Raw genomic sequence first — 12,141 nt, 5'->3', positions numbered from 1 at the left:
ATTATTGTAAGGTAACGTAACAGCTAACCACAGCCAAAACAGGACTTTAGTAGAATTTGAGCACATGTGAGCATCCGAAACTAAAACTACTGATCACTTGCTGCCTTGCCTGTAACACCAGCTCCTTCGACATGAGGCCAAACATTTTGCTCCCTGGCTCTCACAAGCCCTAATTAAACGTATCTGAAGTTGAGGGTCCTGAGGATGGTCTCAGATCCGATGTAAACACCCGTCCACAGTTTCAGACCTTCCTTAGACGTTGTGCCAGCCCAGCCGTCACTTAAAAACCTTCTTGGTGTTTCCCTCATGGCAGGCCAGTTGCCACTGTGGTTCTGATCCCCTTCTGGGGTCTGTAATGGGCACAATTCCAGGGCTTGAAGACCATCAGCATTTTTATCTGGCTTCCCAGAAGGTGACCCGCACTTCCCTTAGCTCTCTAAGCACCACCATGGGCTTTTCATCACGCTGGCTTTCGAATTCTCTCAGCAGGCAGGTGCAGCTTGCATCTCTGCAGCTCTATTTATTGCTCCATTTTCCTTTTGTTCATCGATTATCCAAGCAGGTAAGCGGCCTTTGAGAGCTTTATCTTGTAACCACTTCCGCCAAGAAGGACCAGAGATGAAAGACTTCCCTCGGATACAGGCAGAATACTCAGAAATGGTGGGTGTAGAGCCTTGAAGCGTAGTCATGGTGCTGCCTGTGGGAGTGGGGGGTGTGTAGAGATGGCACGATTGCCTCCATCTGCTCTGTGCTCACGCTGTGCCAGAGGGAGGGGGTGGAAGGCAACATTCCCAGGAGTCCATCCCCACATCCCTGGCGGCAGAAGCCGAAGCTGACGAGAGGAAGGCAGCAGGCAAATGCTTTGCAGTTTGTTTTTTGCGCATACACCCGCGCTTTAACTTCAACATTTCGGTACATGCCAAGTTCTGGGTTGTCAGAGCCAATTCAAGCAAATTGTTTTCCTTAAAAAAAGAATGGGAATATTTTAAAATAATGTACCGTGTCTTTATGACACCCCATCTTCTTGTATAGTCATGTTTTATACCTTGGGAGTTCTCCAAACGTTTATTAAAGCTTTGCTTAATTTGCTTGTGTATATTTGCAGTCTATTTCATGCCTTAGCGATCCGTCTCTTTGACGTGCTCCTGCTGACACGTGTGCCCCACGAGCAGGCTTTGTCAAAACTGCAATCCCGCACAAACAAACACACCGCCCAGGTAAAGCCACACTGTGCTGCCTGCTTGCTACAGCACATTTGTCACCCTCAAGTTAAATTAACTATTAAAAAACTGGTGCATTAGAAAAACCTGGTGCATTAGAAAAAAAAGTGGCCTGGTATTTTCACTCTCCTGTTAGACCCTAGGTGACTCTGCTGCAAGAAGAGTGGAAACGAGTGGTTAAAATCTGTTGCCCAGGTCGAAGTAGCAGGGCTAGATGGCAGCTGTTCGTCAATATGACTTCTCAAAAGCAAACACCGTTCCTAATAAATTCCACAGGAAATTAGCTCAGAAAGAAAGATTTCAGTTCAGGTTGGTTCCACCCGGACGGAAAGATTGAATCTGCTGAACTGCATTGAAACATGTAGACTCGAATGGATCTGACATTGAATGGTAGCTCGTTCAGCAGCGGAGTATCTCGTCGGAATTTCATTCCTGTATTTCACGTCCGTGTCCTGTGTGTAAGATTGGACTGCTTGCAGGCTCTCCTTCGACTAAGTCACGCAGACACCCCAGGGTGGAAGGGACCCCAGCGCCACGGGCTGTGTGCTTTCAGCAAGCAGGACTCGCACGGCTCTGCTGCACTTTAGCGAGGTGCAATCCATTCTGAGAAAAGCACGACACAAGATGGTTTTACATCCTGAACTCAAAGCCTGCCTGTATTTTCCACTAATTTAGCTTTGGGTGAATTGACGTGAGATCAGACTGAAGTACTGCTGGCCCAGCGGGGGGAGAGCCCGTGCAGCTGGAGCCGGCTCTGCCCCCGGCTGCACCAGACCCCCGCTCTGCTTCAGAGCTCAGCTCACGGGGTGCTGAGCGAGCAGCACCAGCCCTATCAGGTAGGCAAAGCCATGTTTTGCTACAGGTAGGAAGGTTTTGCTACAAGTGAAAGCATCGCAGTTCACATCCAGGGCTTGTGGGTCCCCTGCAATGTGCTGAGCCGGGGCAGGGCAGCGTGCAGCACCGAAGGAAACGCCAGCTGCACCCCCTGCTCTCAGCTCTGTGCTGCTCTCGCTGCCCTCAGTGCCCCGGGAGGTTTCTGCCCTTCGCCGCACGACGCCGGAGTCGCCCAGGCAGAAGCTCTGGGGAGCGAAGGGCGAACCCTCCCCAAGTGCCCACTTCCCACTAACACCCCTCCGCGTGCGGCGAGGGGGGGCTCTGACATCTGTGCTGCTTCGCTTTGCCAGGCAATGCCAAACCGAGATCCTCGGCATCTCCCACCTCCGGTTTTGCCCCCTGCCCGGACAGCCCACCCAGCTCCAGGCCTGGGAGCCGTGCAGGGAGGGTCTGCCCCAGGCGGAGGCTTCGGCACAGCCGTTCCTCCAGCAAACAGAATAGCAGAAGTGAAATGGCCAGTAAATTCCTGACATTAAGAGTGGTACCAAGCTGGGATTCCTCACCAAGAAGAGTTCTTAGAGCAGTTGTAGGGGATGCCCTGAAAAAAGTCTCATGATTGTGATCTCACCTCGAGGTTATTAAAAGATCCTTATCCTGCCAGCAGAGGAAGCAATCTGTGCGGCAGGCAGGTCCCACCAGGGACGTTGGTCAGGCACAGGAGGGAAGGGCACATGCTCGCTGTCACTGGAAAATCACCTTCTTCATGCCTGCGTCACCTTCTTCATGCTTGCGTCATGTCGCGGCTGACGGCCTTTCTCTCCAGTTCTTTTCTGGTGGAAAAAAAAAGCCCCAAACCAAGAAGCAATTTTACAGATTGGCACCTGCTCCTCACTAAAGCCACTTCCTCCACCTGGAGCCCAGGAATCGAGCTGTGACGAGGGAAATGTACCCAGTGACACAAATGGGGAGAGGTCAGGCTGGTGGAACCACGGGCACCCTGCTACCACTGAGGGACAGGGGACAAGCTGGCGGCAAGTGCTGCTGGTGTCCCCGGCCCCCCAGCCCTTCGGTCAGGTCGGGTGGCTCCGTTTCACCTGCCCACCCTCCCAGGTCCATTTGTATAGGGAGGCACCTGCAAGGAACAAACGGATCCTTTCTGGCCTCAACTAGCGTGAAAGAGACAGTGGTCACCCCAGAGTGGCAGGTGGGGAAAGGAGAGGAGAGAGAAAATAGGAAGAAAATCCCTTGGGACATCATAGGAACCATGCTGGGGAGGGTGCACGGCCACTGGGTCGGGCTAGAGAGGGTCTTGAAGCCTTCCCTGTACTTTGTTCCCCACACAGGTGGGCAAACTGTTGGGAAGTTCCTCCGGGATATCAAGCACTAGCGAGGCACGGGTTGTTTAGGGAGATAAAGGGGCAGCAGTATGTCTCCTAAACAGAACTGAGCGTTAAAGCCTCTGCTGGCTGTACAGCCGGCAGCCTCGGGCCACCGTTCGTTCACAAGGGGTAACATCGAACACCAGTGCCCTGGGCTCTTGAAACAACACTGGGTATAGAAACAGGGAATGAGCCCGTCAGCGGTTTCTGCAAGAAGAGCTCATCCCATCCCTTCTGTCACAGATCTGGTGTTCTTCATCCCTGGGCTTAAAGAAATGATAATAATAAAAAAAACACAACCATGTGATTTTTCACTGTTTCTGTTGTTACTGTCGCTCTTTCTAGTTTGGCTCTCGCCCTGCCTCTGGCATTGGTGGGTTAAAATGTCTTTTTCTTGCCTTTTTAATAGAATCAAGAAAAAAAAAAAGGCAAATTGAAACTGTTTACAGAAATTACAGGCTTTGATAAGTCACAAGTGAAGCCATACATGATAATTTACAGCAAAATAAGGCACCAGCCTGATAACTGCAAAACCACTTCAAAAAAACCCCTTGAAGGCCGTGGAAAAAAAAAAAAAAAAAAAAGCGTCAAAGTGAAAGAAGGGAACTGAGAACAAAAACAGTGAGACAGACCTAAAGTAGAGCAGGATCCATGCTGTCCAACCCAGAGTCTACGAGCTGATCTCCACCTTGTTACCGGTACAAATCCCAGCACGGAGAGAGTTGCAGGGATCACTGTCAGTAATGCTCTGCATACATAGGGGGGGACTGCAAATCCAGGAATCAAAGCACCCTGTGAGGTGTTCAAAACCTTGATCAAGGCTCCTTCAGGGGGCGGTTATGGCTGCAATGGGTCTGAGACAAAACCGGGATGCTCTGAGAGCAAAGTGCAATTACAGCTCCTTCCTCCACCTGGTGTGATTAAACACCACGCTGCTGCGGCGCAGCGATCGCGTTTATATCCGAGGTGCCTACAGAGCTTAAAGCTGATTTCTAGCCCCTGCTGGGGTTGTACCAGCATCTCTGGCAGCGCTCACACCTGCATTTCTCTGCCTAGGCAGGCAGCGGGAGTCATGGGGAACAGGCAGCACAGCCCAAGGTTTGCATCCGGAATTCCCGGAAGGACCGTGCCGGAGAGCGGTGGGCTTACGGAACACCGGCCTCGCCTGTGCCCCTTGCAGAGAGGAAGCAGGCCGGCAGAGGCAGTGCCCCGTGTGTTAAGCAAGCACTGAATCGCACGTGTGTGAAGCACACACTGAATTCGAGGTGTGGAGCGTTAGACCCAGTCCCGCGGGAAAGCTCTCGCAAGGCGATGTGAACCGGCTGAGGATGGTTCCTGCTCAAGCTGGGATCCAAACCAGTAACAGAAACCCGTTCTGGCTCACAGCAAGTTTGCACGTGAGCACAGGATCTGTACCGGTCCGAAGGGAGCAGCTCCCAGTCTCCTGCTTCCAAGCGCAGCAGGTCCAAGAGGGACAGGGAAGCTGAACGGCTCAGCACGCTCCACCTGCTGCTGAGGGGGTGCTGCAGGGCACCCCCCACCACAGCTGCTTCGCAGCAAAACCCCGGCCAGGGCCAGCTCCGTAGTTTTTAATGTGATGCAGTTAAGAGAGAACAAAAAGAGCAGCCACATGTCTCACCCCCCCAGCGCTGCTCCAGCCGAAGCGCTCCGGCATCCACGTTGCTTTGCTGTGCAATCCTGTCCTTCCTTGGCCGTGGTACAAAACATTGATAACAAATGATAATAAATGAAAGTTATTTAATATTTATACTCAAAAATCCCAGAAGTTACTAACAAAGTAACGCTGGATTAACTTTTTTTCCTTAAGTGCACGAGGGTATACCAATAAGTGAATATGCACGGACTGATGTGGATAGTTGAACTGCGTTCAGCTCACACAAAGGCTCCCTTAGAATTAACTTGATCTTAATTCAATGAAGTTAAATTAGCGTAACTATAAGTTACCCTTACTGACCAGCTGCATCAGCTGTGGTGGGATTCCTGGGCAGGGTCACGTCAAGTTATCCAGGAGTGAGGTGGCGATGGGGAAAGCCTGGCCGTGCGTGCTGGGAGGGATTCCTTGCCTTCCCAGAGGCAAAACGCGCCCTGGGCTGCCGGGTTCTCGATGGAGCTGTTCCTCTGATCAGCCCCCACAAACCTGGGCTGGTGGAAAAGTAGCTTTCCACTCTTCTCTTTGGGCACGTTTATCCCAGAGCAACTCAAACGTGAAAGCTCGGGCTCGTATTTGAATTTCTGCTGTTTGTGCAGGGACATGGCTTCAGATTGGTTCCATCTTCTGGTACAAGATGTGGAGAGGCTCAAATCACCGGCCAGCGGCGCTTTCGTGAGGACAGCTCTGGCAGCCTGAGCCTTCCCCTTGGCACATACCACCTACAGCTTCACCTGCGCTCCAGTAAAGCACTTCTCTCCACCTTCTTACAGGGCATCTTCTCTGCAAACAGCCTTTGCCAACGCCCCTGCGCACAGGATTCCTCCGAGGGATCCCTTTGTCACGTATGAAGCTTTTTTCCCCGACAACTCTTTTCTTGTTAGAGAGCTGGAAAAAAAGAAAAGAGGATAGAATCCTAGTTCTTTTTAATGCTTCTAATGTCTACTTGCTAGAAGTGAAGCTAGAAACCCGTAACTGCCACTCGGGGTTGTAAACAGGGGTGTGCAAGTGAGCGTGTGTCGTTTGGAGCCCTCATCATCAGTCATCAAAGCAGTGTGCTGCAGCACATATTGCTGCTGGCTGGCACTTCCTAGGTATTACACACAAAAAAAAAAAAAAAAAAAAAAGAAGAGTGAAAAGTACTGGGGATCTGGAACTGAGGGTAAGACCATTTTCGCCGCGGTCCATCTCCGGGCAGGTTGAGAGGGACGCCTGCTGGCAACGCTGGTTGTAGCTCGTGCACCTCCGCCAGCGCCAATTTACACTTTGAGTTGGTGACGAGGAGTATTTTTCTCAGTATTCCAGCAGTCAGGATTACTGCTTGTCAGTGGAAAGAACGAAGGAGAGGTGAGCAAAGGAGCAGAGCGAGGGCAGCGCAGTTGTGATGGCGCTGTGTCGGCACAGGGTTTTTAGATCGATGGCCAATCTGAAGGCATTTTCTTTAAGTAAATGTTGATAAATTGAGAAAAAAATCCAAAATAGCTTTTTTAATTTTTTTTTTTTTAAATAAACAGCAAAGCCTAGGAGGACAAAACATAGGCAGAAGAAAAGGAGAAATAAACCCTCACAGACTCCTTGAGGCAGGGGGGGCACAGAAGGTGGGCTGTGAGTGGGGTGGGTACCGTTGGAGGGGATGTGAGCAAGCACGTGGTGGGGCAGAGGGGACCCCCTCGAGCACCTGCTTTGAACGAGCAAAGAGAGGGGCTGCCCCTGCTCCCCGCAGCCCAGGGAAGCGCGCTGCTCCTCAGCACCCTCCCCTCCCTGCAGGAGCTCCCTTGCTCCCAGCTCTATCGCCACCCCACACCCCTCGCCAGGCTCCGGACCTGCTCCCCGGCCCCCGAGCTGAAGGGTGAAACGAGGTCTCCCCATTTCTGCCCTACACCCCATTGCACGGCCGCCCCTGTTCCCTTCCGCACCGCTGCCCTGCCCTCCCCTCGGTGCCGGGCCTTGGTTTTACTCGGGTATTTTATCCCTCTGTTCCTCTGTTTGATTTCTTTCTGTCCTAGGAATAACCCTTGATGTAACCCCAGCTCCTACAGCTGAAGTCCTCATTGCGCTGGCAGCAGATCCGCTTTGCAAGCCCATCCCATGCGATGCACAGGTGATTTTATTTTTAAACCCTTTTTTAGTTTCTCCAGAAGCTTTTTTATTTTCCCTCCCTCTAAAGTTTGGCTGCTGCACAAACACCAGACCTTTGCCCTTCACAGGGGGCTGACCCCCTGACATGGGTTGGTGCTTTCAGAGGGTGTTTAGGTGCATAAAGCTTTTAAAAGGTGAAGTCCTCCGGGTTTCACCAGGAGTGAAGCACTTTGCCTGTTGAATTGCTTTGGAACAACCTCACGAGGTGCCCAGTTCATCTATATATGTATATATAAATATAACATCTAAATATCCTCCAATATTTACCCTTTGGGGCCTGCTCCATGCTCCATAACTGTTACTCGATTTCAGTTTTGTAGGTCAAAAGGTTTTTGGGGTGATAAAATCTAATAATTACATTAATGCAAAAAAAAAAAATCTGAAAGAACTTTAAGAACAATTTTTTTTTAAACCCAAGCTTCTTAATAACTTTTATTAAGTGTATTTTTGTGGTGAGATAAAAGCATATTTTTGAGAACTACCCAATACGGGAGAACCTTTGCCTACTTGATTTTACCTGCAGAACAAAGGAAGTACCAGCGCCCTGGCAATGTCAGAGGTCACCAAGTGTGAGCCAGACTCTCAAAAAAAGCCTCTTTTTTCTTTCCCTCAAAAGAGAAAAACAAACCAAAGACAACTCCTCCCTGGCCACGGGGCGGTGGTTTGGATTTGCCTCTTCTCTTCCTCCTCAGCGGGTGGGAAAGACTCGCCAGGTCCCAGGGGAGGTGGCTCAGCCCCCCAGAAGGGACGACGGCGGTGCTGGCCCCCCGGCAGCCCCCCCAGCATCCTGCACCCGAGGCAGGGGAGGGAGCCCCAGGGGCTCGTGTCCACAGGCTGAGCACGGAGCGGTGGAAGCAAGAGCCACACCAAGCTGGTGGGCTCCATTCTGCTCTGTTGCCTCGTGGGAGGGTTTCAGGCCCTGCTGACAGGTGGGCACACTGGCTCCTCAGGAGCTCCAGTTAGCTGTTTGCCATCAGAAGTGGCCAGTAGCCCAGCAGCTGGGGGTGCTGAGCTGGGACCAGGCTCGGGGTGCTGGGAAGGGCTGCTGCAGCATGGCGAGGGAGTGGGTTTCCCACAGGCTGGTCCCTCCCCTGCGCCTGGTCCCTGATGCTCGTTTTCCTGGTGGGCACCTCTGCCAGGTGCCGGGGCGCTGGTCAGTGTTTGGATGCTGCCCACGGGGCGTTGGTTCAGGAGGTTTTAATGAGCTCGGAAAAGTTATTTTACCCTTGAAGATGACACCTACTCACTGGGGTACACACCCTTCACTGCAACACACCCCATCCTCGCCAATAATTACGGTTATTTACATATACCTTGAGAATAGGTAGCAGATGAAAAGCACAAATGGCCTTCAAAACGCAAGGCTGTTGCACAGATAAAAGCTGTTGCACAACAAGCGTTCGCAGCACCCGAGGAGTGGAGGCTCCGTGGAGGCTCCTCCTGCTCCTGCACCAGCCCGTTCCTCCCGAGCCCCTTTGCGGTTGGGCCCCCTGTCCAGGCACCAGCTGGTATCACTTCAGAAATCAAAGCTTTGCGTTGGCAGCAACAATCATTCCAGAGAATGACTTTTTTTTTTTTTTAGAAGACCAATGTGCAGTAAAGAAATCCTCAGATGTGCAGCTTAAGATGTGAAGCAACTTGTATATAATCAAAACACTTTGTTGGAGGGAGCTCAGCTGATGGGAGCGACACTTCCATTAATTTCTGTGTGATCTGGAGCACTAACAGATCCCAGGATGGAATTAAGGGAATAGAACCATCAGGGATGAGTGATCCTTTTTATTTTTTCTTTTAAATCTGAATTACCTTTCTGAAAATGCAATGTGATATATTGAACTTCAACTTCAAACCCAAGGGCAGCAGCCTCGTCTTTTTCGGACTTCCACAGTTCGAATAACATCGTTTTAACAAAGAACTCCTCACAATTTCAACTCCAGGGGACTGGTTTCCCAGTTAAAGTCACACCATGGTCTCTGCCAACAACCAAACAGGGTGAAATTAAAGGAAAATAAATCCATTTTGGCTTGACTGGGGTTGTTGCGTGAGTGTGAAGAGGCCAGACGATGTTATAGATGATGAACGCTCAGAGCTTTTTAAGTACAAAGTACTCTAGTAGAAGAAAAAAGCAGACCACATGCCTGGCGGGTTATCCTGCCATCCAAAAAATTCCCGTGTAGCCTGGGGAGACGTTTTAGGACGAGTGCTAACCTGGCTCTTCCTGTGAAAGGCAGGCTTGCAAGCTTTCCTAAAAGCTTTGCCTTCAGTTTCGAAAATCTGAAAGCGTTAATAATATTATATAACTGCCTTACTGCTCAATTTGCTTGTTTTTTACCCAAACCAAGAGACTATCGAGCTGTAGGTACACGCATATCTGAATTTTCACATTGTATTTCAGCTGTTATTTTTTGTGACGGGAGCTTCCTCAGATGAAGGAGTTAGTGGAACAAGTAAGCCTCCTCTCTCAATTACTGCCTTTTTGGCACAGCTAATGATGAAACGTAAAACCAAAATGGGTCACTAGGTAAACTCCCCCCTTCTTTTAAGTGCTTCCAGATTGTATTTCTCTAAAAGCAATCCATTTCACTCCTGGAAACAAAAAATCCCGAAATGCAATTTAACCACTACAACTGCTTAAGCACAATGGCAAGAATAACTTGCCCACTCTGCCAAGAAACTGAAATTTTAAATTTAAGTTGAATTTTTAGGTAGGTTTCACTGCTTTGAATTTTTCAAACCCCAGTGAAGGAGCAGCCACGGTTTCTGTTTCCTCTGAAGAGTTCTTTTTGTGTCCAAGGTAACACCTTTTCCCAAATGCATTAGTATCAGAACTGCTTTTCCTTAAAAGATGAGGAAGATGGAAGCCTTCTCACACACGCAGGTTGCGGTGTGCCCGTTCGAGGAAGGCTGCCATCAGTGATCTCTCGCTTTTCCTCCTTTCTATTGCGTTCTGCAACAACCCCTCCAGCCGCCGTCACTGGCGGGTACAAGCGAGCGCGTGGCGGCAGGTGCGTCAGCTGCAACACTGTCCGTAGGAATGATGGGAGCGATCACGGCCACGTTCTGCTTCAGCACCTGAACGGTCACGTTCAGATTTGCACACTGGGGAAGAGCAGGTGCAGCGCAGAGCCCAGCACGCAGCTGCTGGGGGAGAGTGAGCCTTAGTGGTACAGTAAGCATTTATGTTAGTTCTCTAGAATTACACTGGATTACCCTATTTCGTGGAAGGACCAGCACACTCAGCACCAGCTGCCAAAAGGTTGGCGTTGCTGGGAGTACAAAATGAAGTTGTAAACTGCAAGGCAGAGACTGGAGCAGCTGTTTAATACATACACGAGACGGCTCCGATTTATGTGTGTACACCAGACAGTACCTGATCTAACGATCGCTTTCAAGCAGAAATCAAGGCCCAAGTCAGCTCATAAAATCTCGTGGACCTGGAGAGAATGCACAGCAGTTAATTAGCAGGAAAACTTGGCTTCAGATACAAAGTATTTGGTCCATAACTGCATGTTCCTCTCTGCAAGTATGATATGTTCTGCCAATTCCTCCCTCTCAGCCCTTTAGGTAGGAAATGGTACTTGGTTTAAAGAAACACAAAAATTATTTCTCATAATCTGAGGTGAGGTAGTTAAAAGCTTGGAGGCAAAGAGATTAAAATTTCACCAATACTTTGTATTATTTCCTCCACAAATTCTCCCATGCATTGGCTTTTAAAGTCAACTGCCATCATCAGACATCCTGCTAGGCAGAGCCAGCATTTAAACCCAAGTCTAGACCAAGTCGCAAGTTTTTATTCTGGTTTTCAAAGTGCTTTTGCAGCATAACCTTTTGTATGTAGTATATTTCAATAATTAATTCCATGGTTTTATTCTCCTCTGGCCCCAAGATGGAGAATGGTTGCAGAGAGCCCTAAATCAAATACAGACATTACCTTAAAAGACAAGAAGCAGACCACTGCATGTTTAAAAAACCCAAACGTGTCAGATTTTATTATTTTTAGACCATTTAAAAAAAAGACCAAAAGGATTTAAAAAGCATTACCATCTGATATACCCACTATTCCATAAAAACATACCAGTTTCTTGAAGCATATGCATCATGTGTTCTCTTGGAGTTGTAAAGTCACAAAACTGCTTGTATCTGTTGTTGCAATTAAGTGGGTTTCTTCATTAGGGTTTTTGCTTATCTATATAGGGCAAAATGTGGCATTTTCAGTACATTTGTTGAGTTCCCAAAGGTTTTGGAAGCTCATGGCAAGCAAAACTACCATTTTTTACCATTTGTGCTCATGGCAAGCAAAACTACCATTTTTTATCATTTGTGCCTTATTAGTGACTGTTCCCAGAGAACGCGTAGCTGTCCTTTGTACTCTGCTGTATCTCTGGCTGGGGTCATACCAGGGTATCTTAGTGGCAAATAAGGAGTTAATTGGTAAAGAAAAGCAAAAGACTTGTTGAAAAGAATCCTGCATGACAGAAATAAGTCATTTACTTCAAGAGGACTCCACTCAGCCCTTCGGAAATGGATGTCCTGAAACGCTGCCTGCAGAACATGAGCCTCCATCACTGTAGAACAGCTACTCTAGAAAAAAGACAACAAAGATTACACAAAAAAACCCCACATTAGACCAAGTCTTTCAGGCTTACTCAGGAGCACTACTCGTGAGGACCAAAAGCTTTCTTTCAAAGCAAAGATCTGGGCAGCTGCAGCAGATGTTCTCGCTGGCCAGAGCTGAAGCAGCAGCAGTATCGCGGGCTAGGCCTGCTGTGGGGTGGTTTGGTTTGGTTAGGGCCAGGAAATGCTCTGGGTTTTATAGGCATCATGTCTGTTTAATGCAAAGGCTGACTTTAAGATGTCTCAGCAGTACTCTAGAACTCTCTAGAAAGCAAGTGGTAGTAAC

The sequence above is a fragment of the Falco naumanni genome, chromosome 18, assembly GCF_017639655.2.
Source record: "Falco naumanni isolate bFalNau1 chromosome 18, bFalNau1.pat, whole genome shotgun sequence".
In the NCBI taxonomy this organism is placed as follows: Eukaryota; Metazoa; Chordata; class Aves; order Falconiformes; family Falconidae; genus Falco; species Falco naumanni.
The sequence above is the reverse complement of the archived record's forward strand: the minus strand, read 5'-3'. Positions refer to the sequence as shown.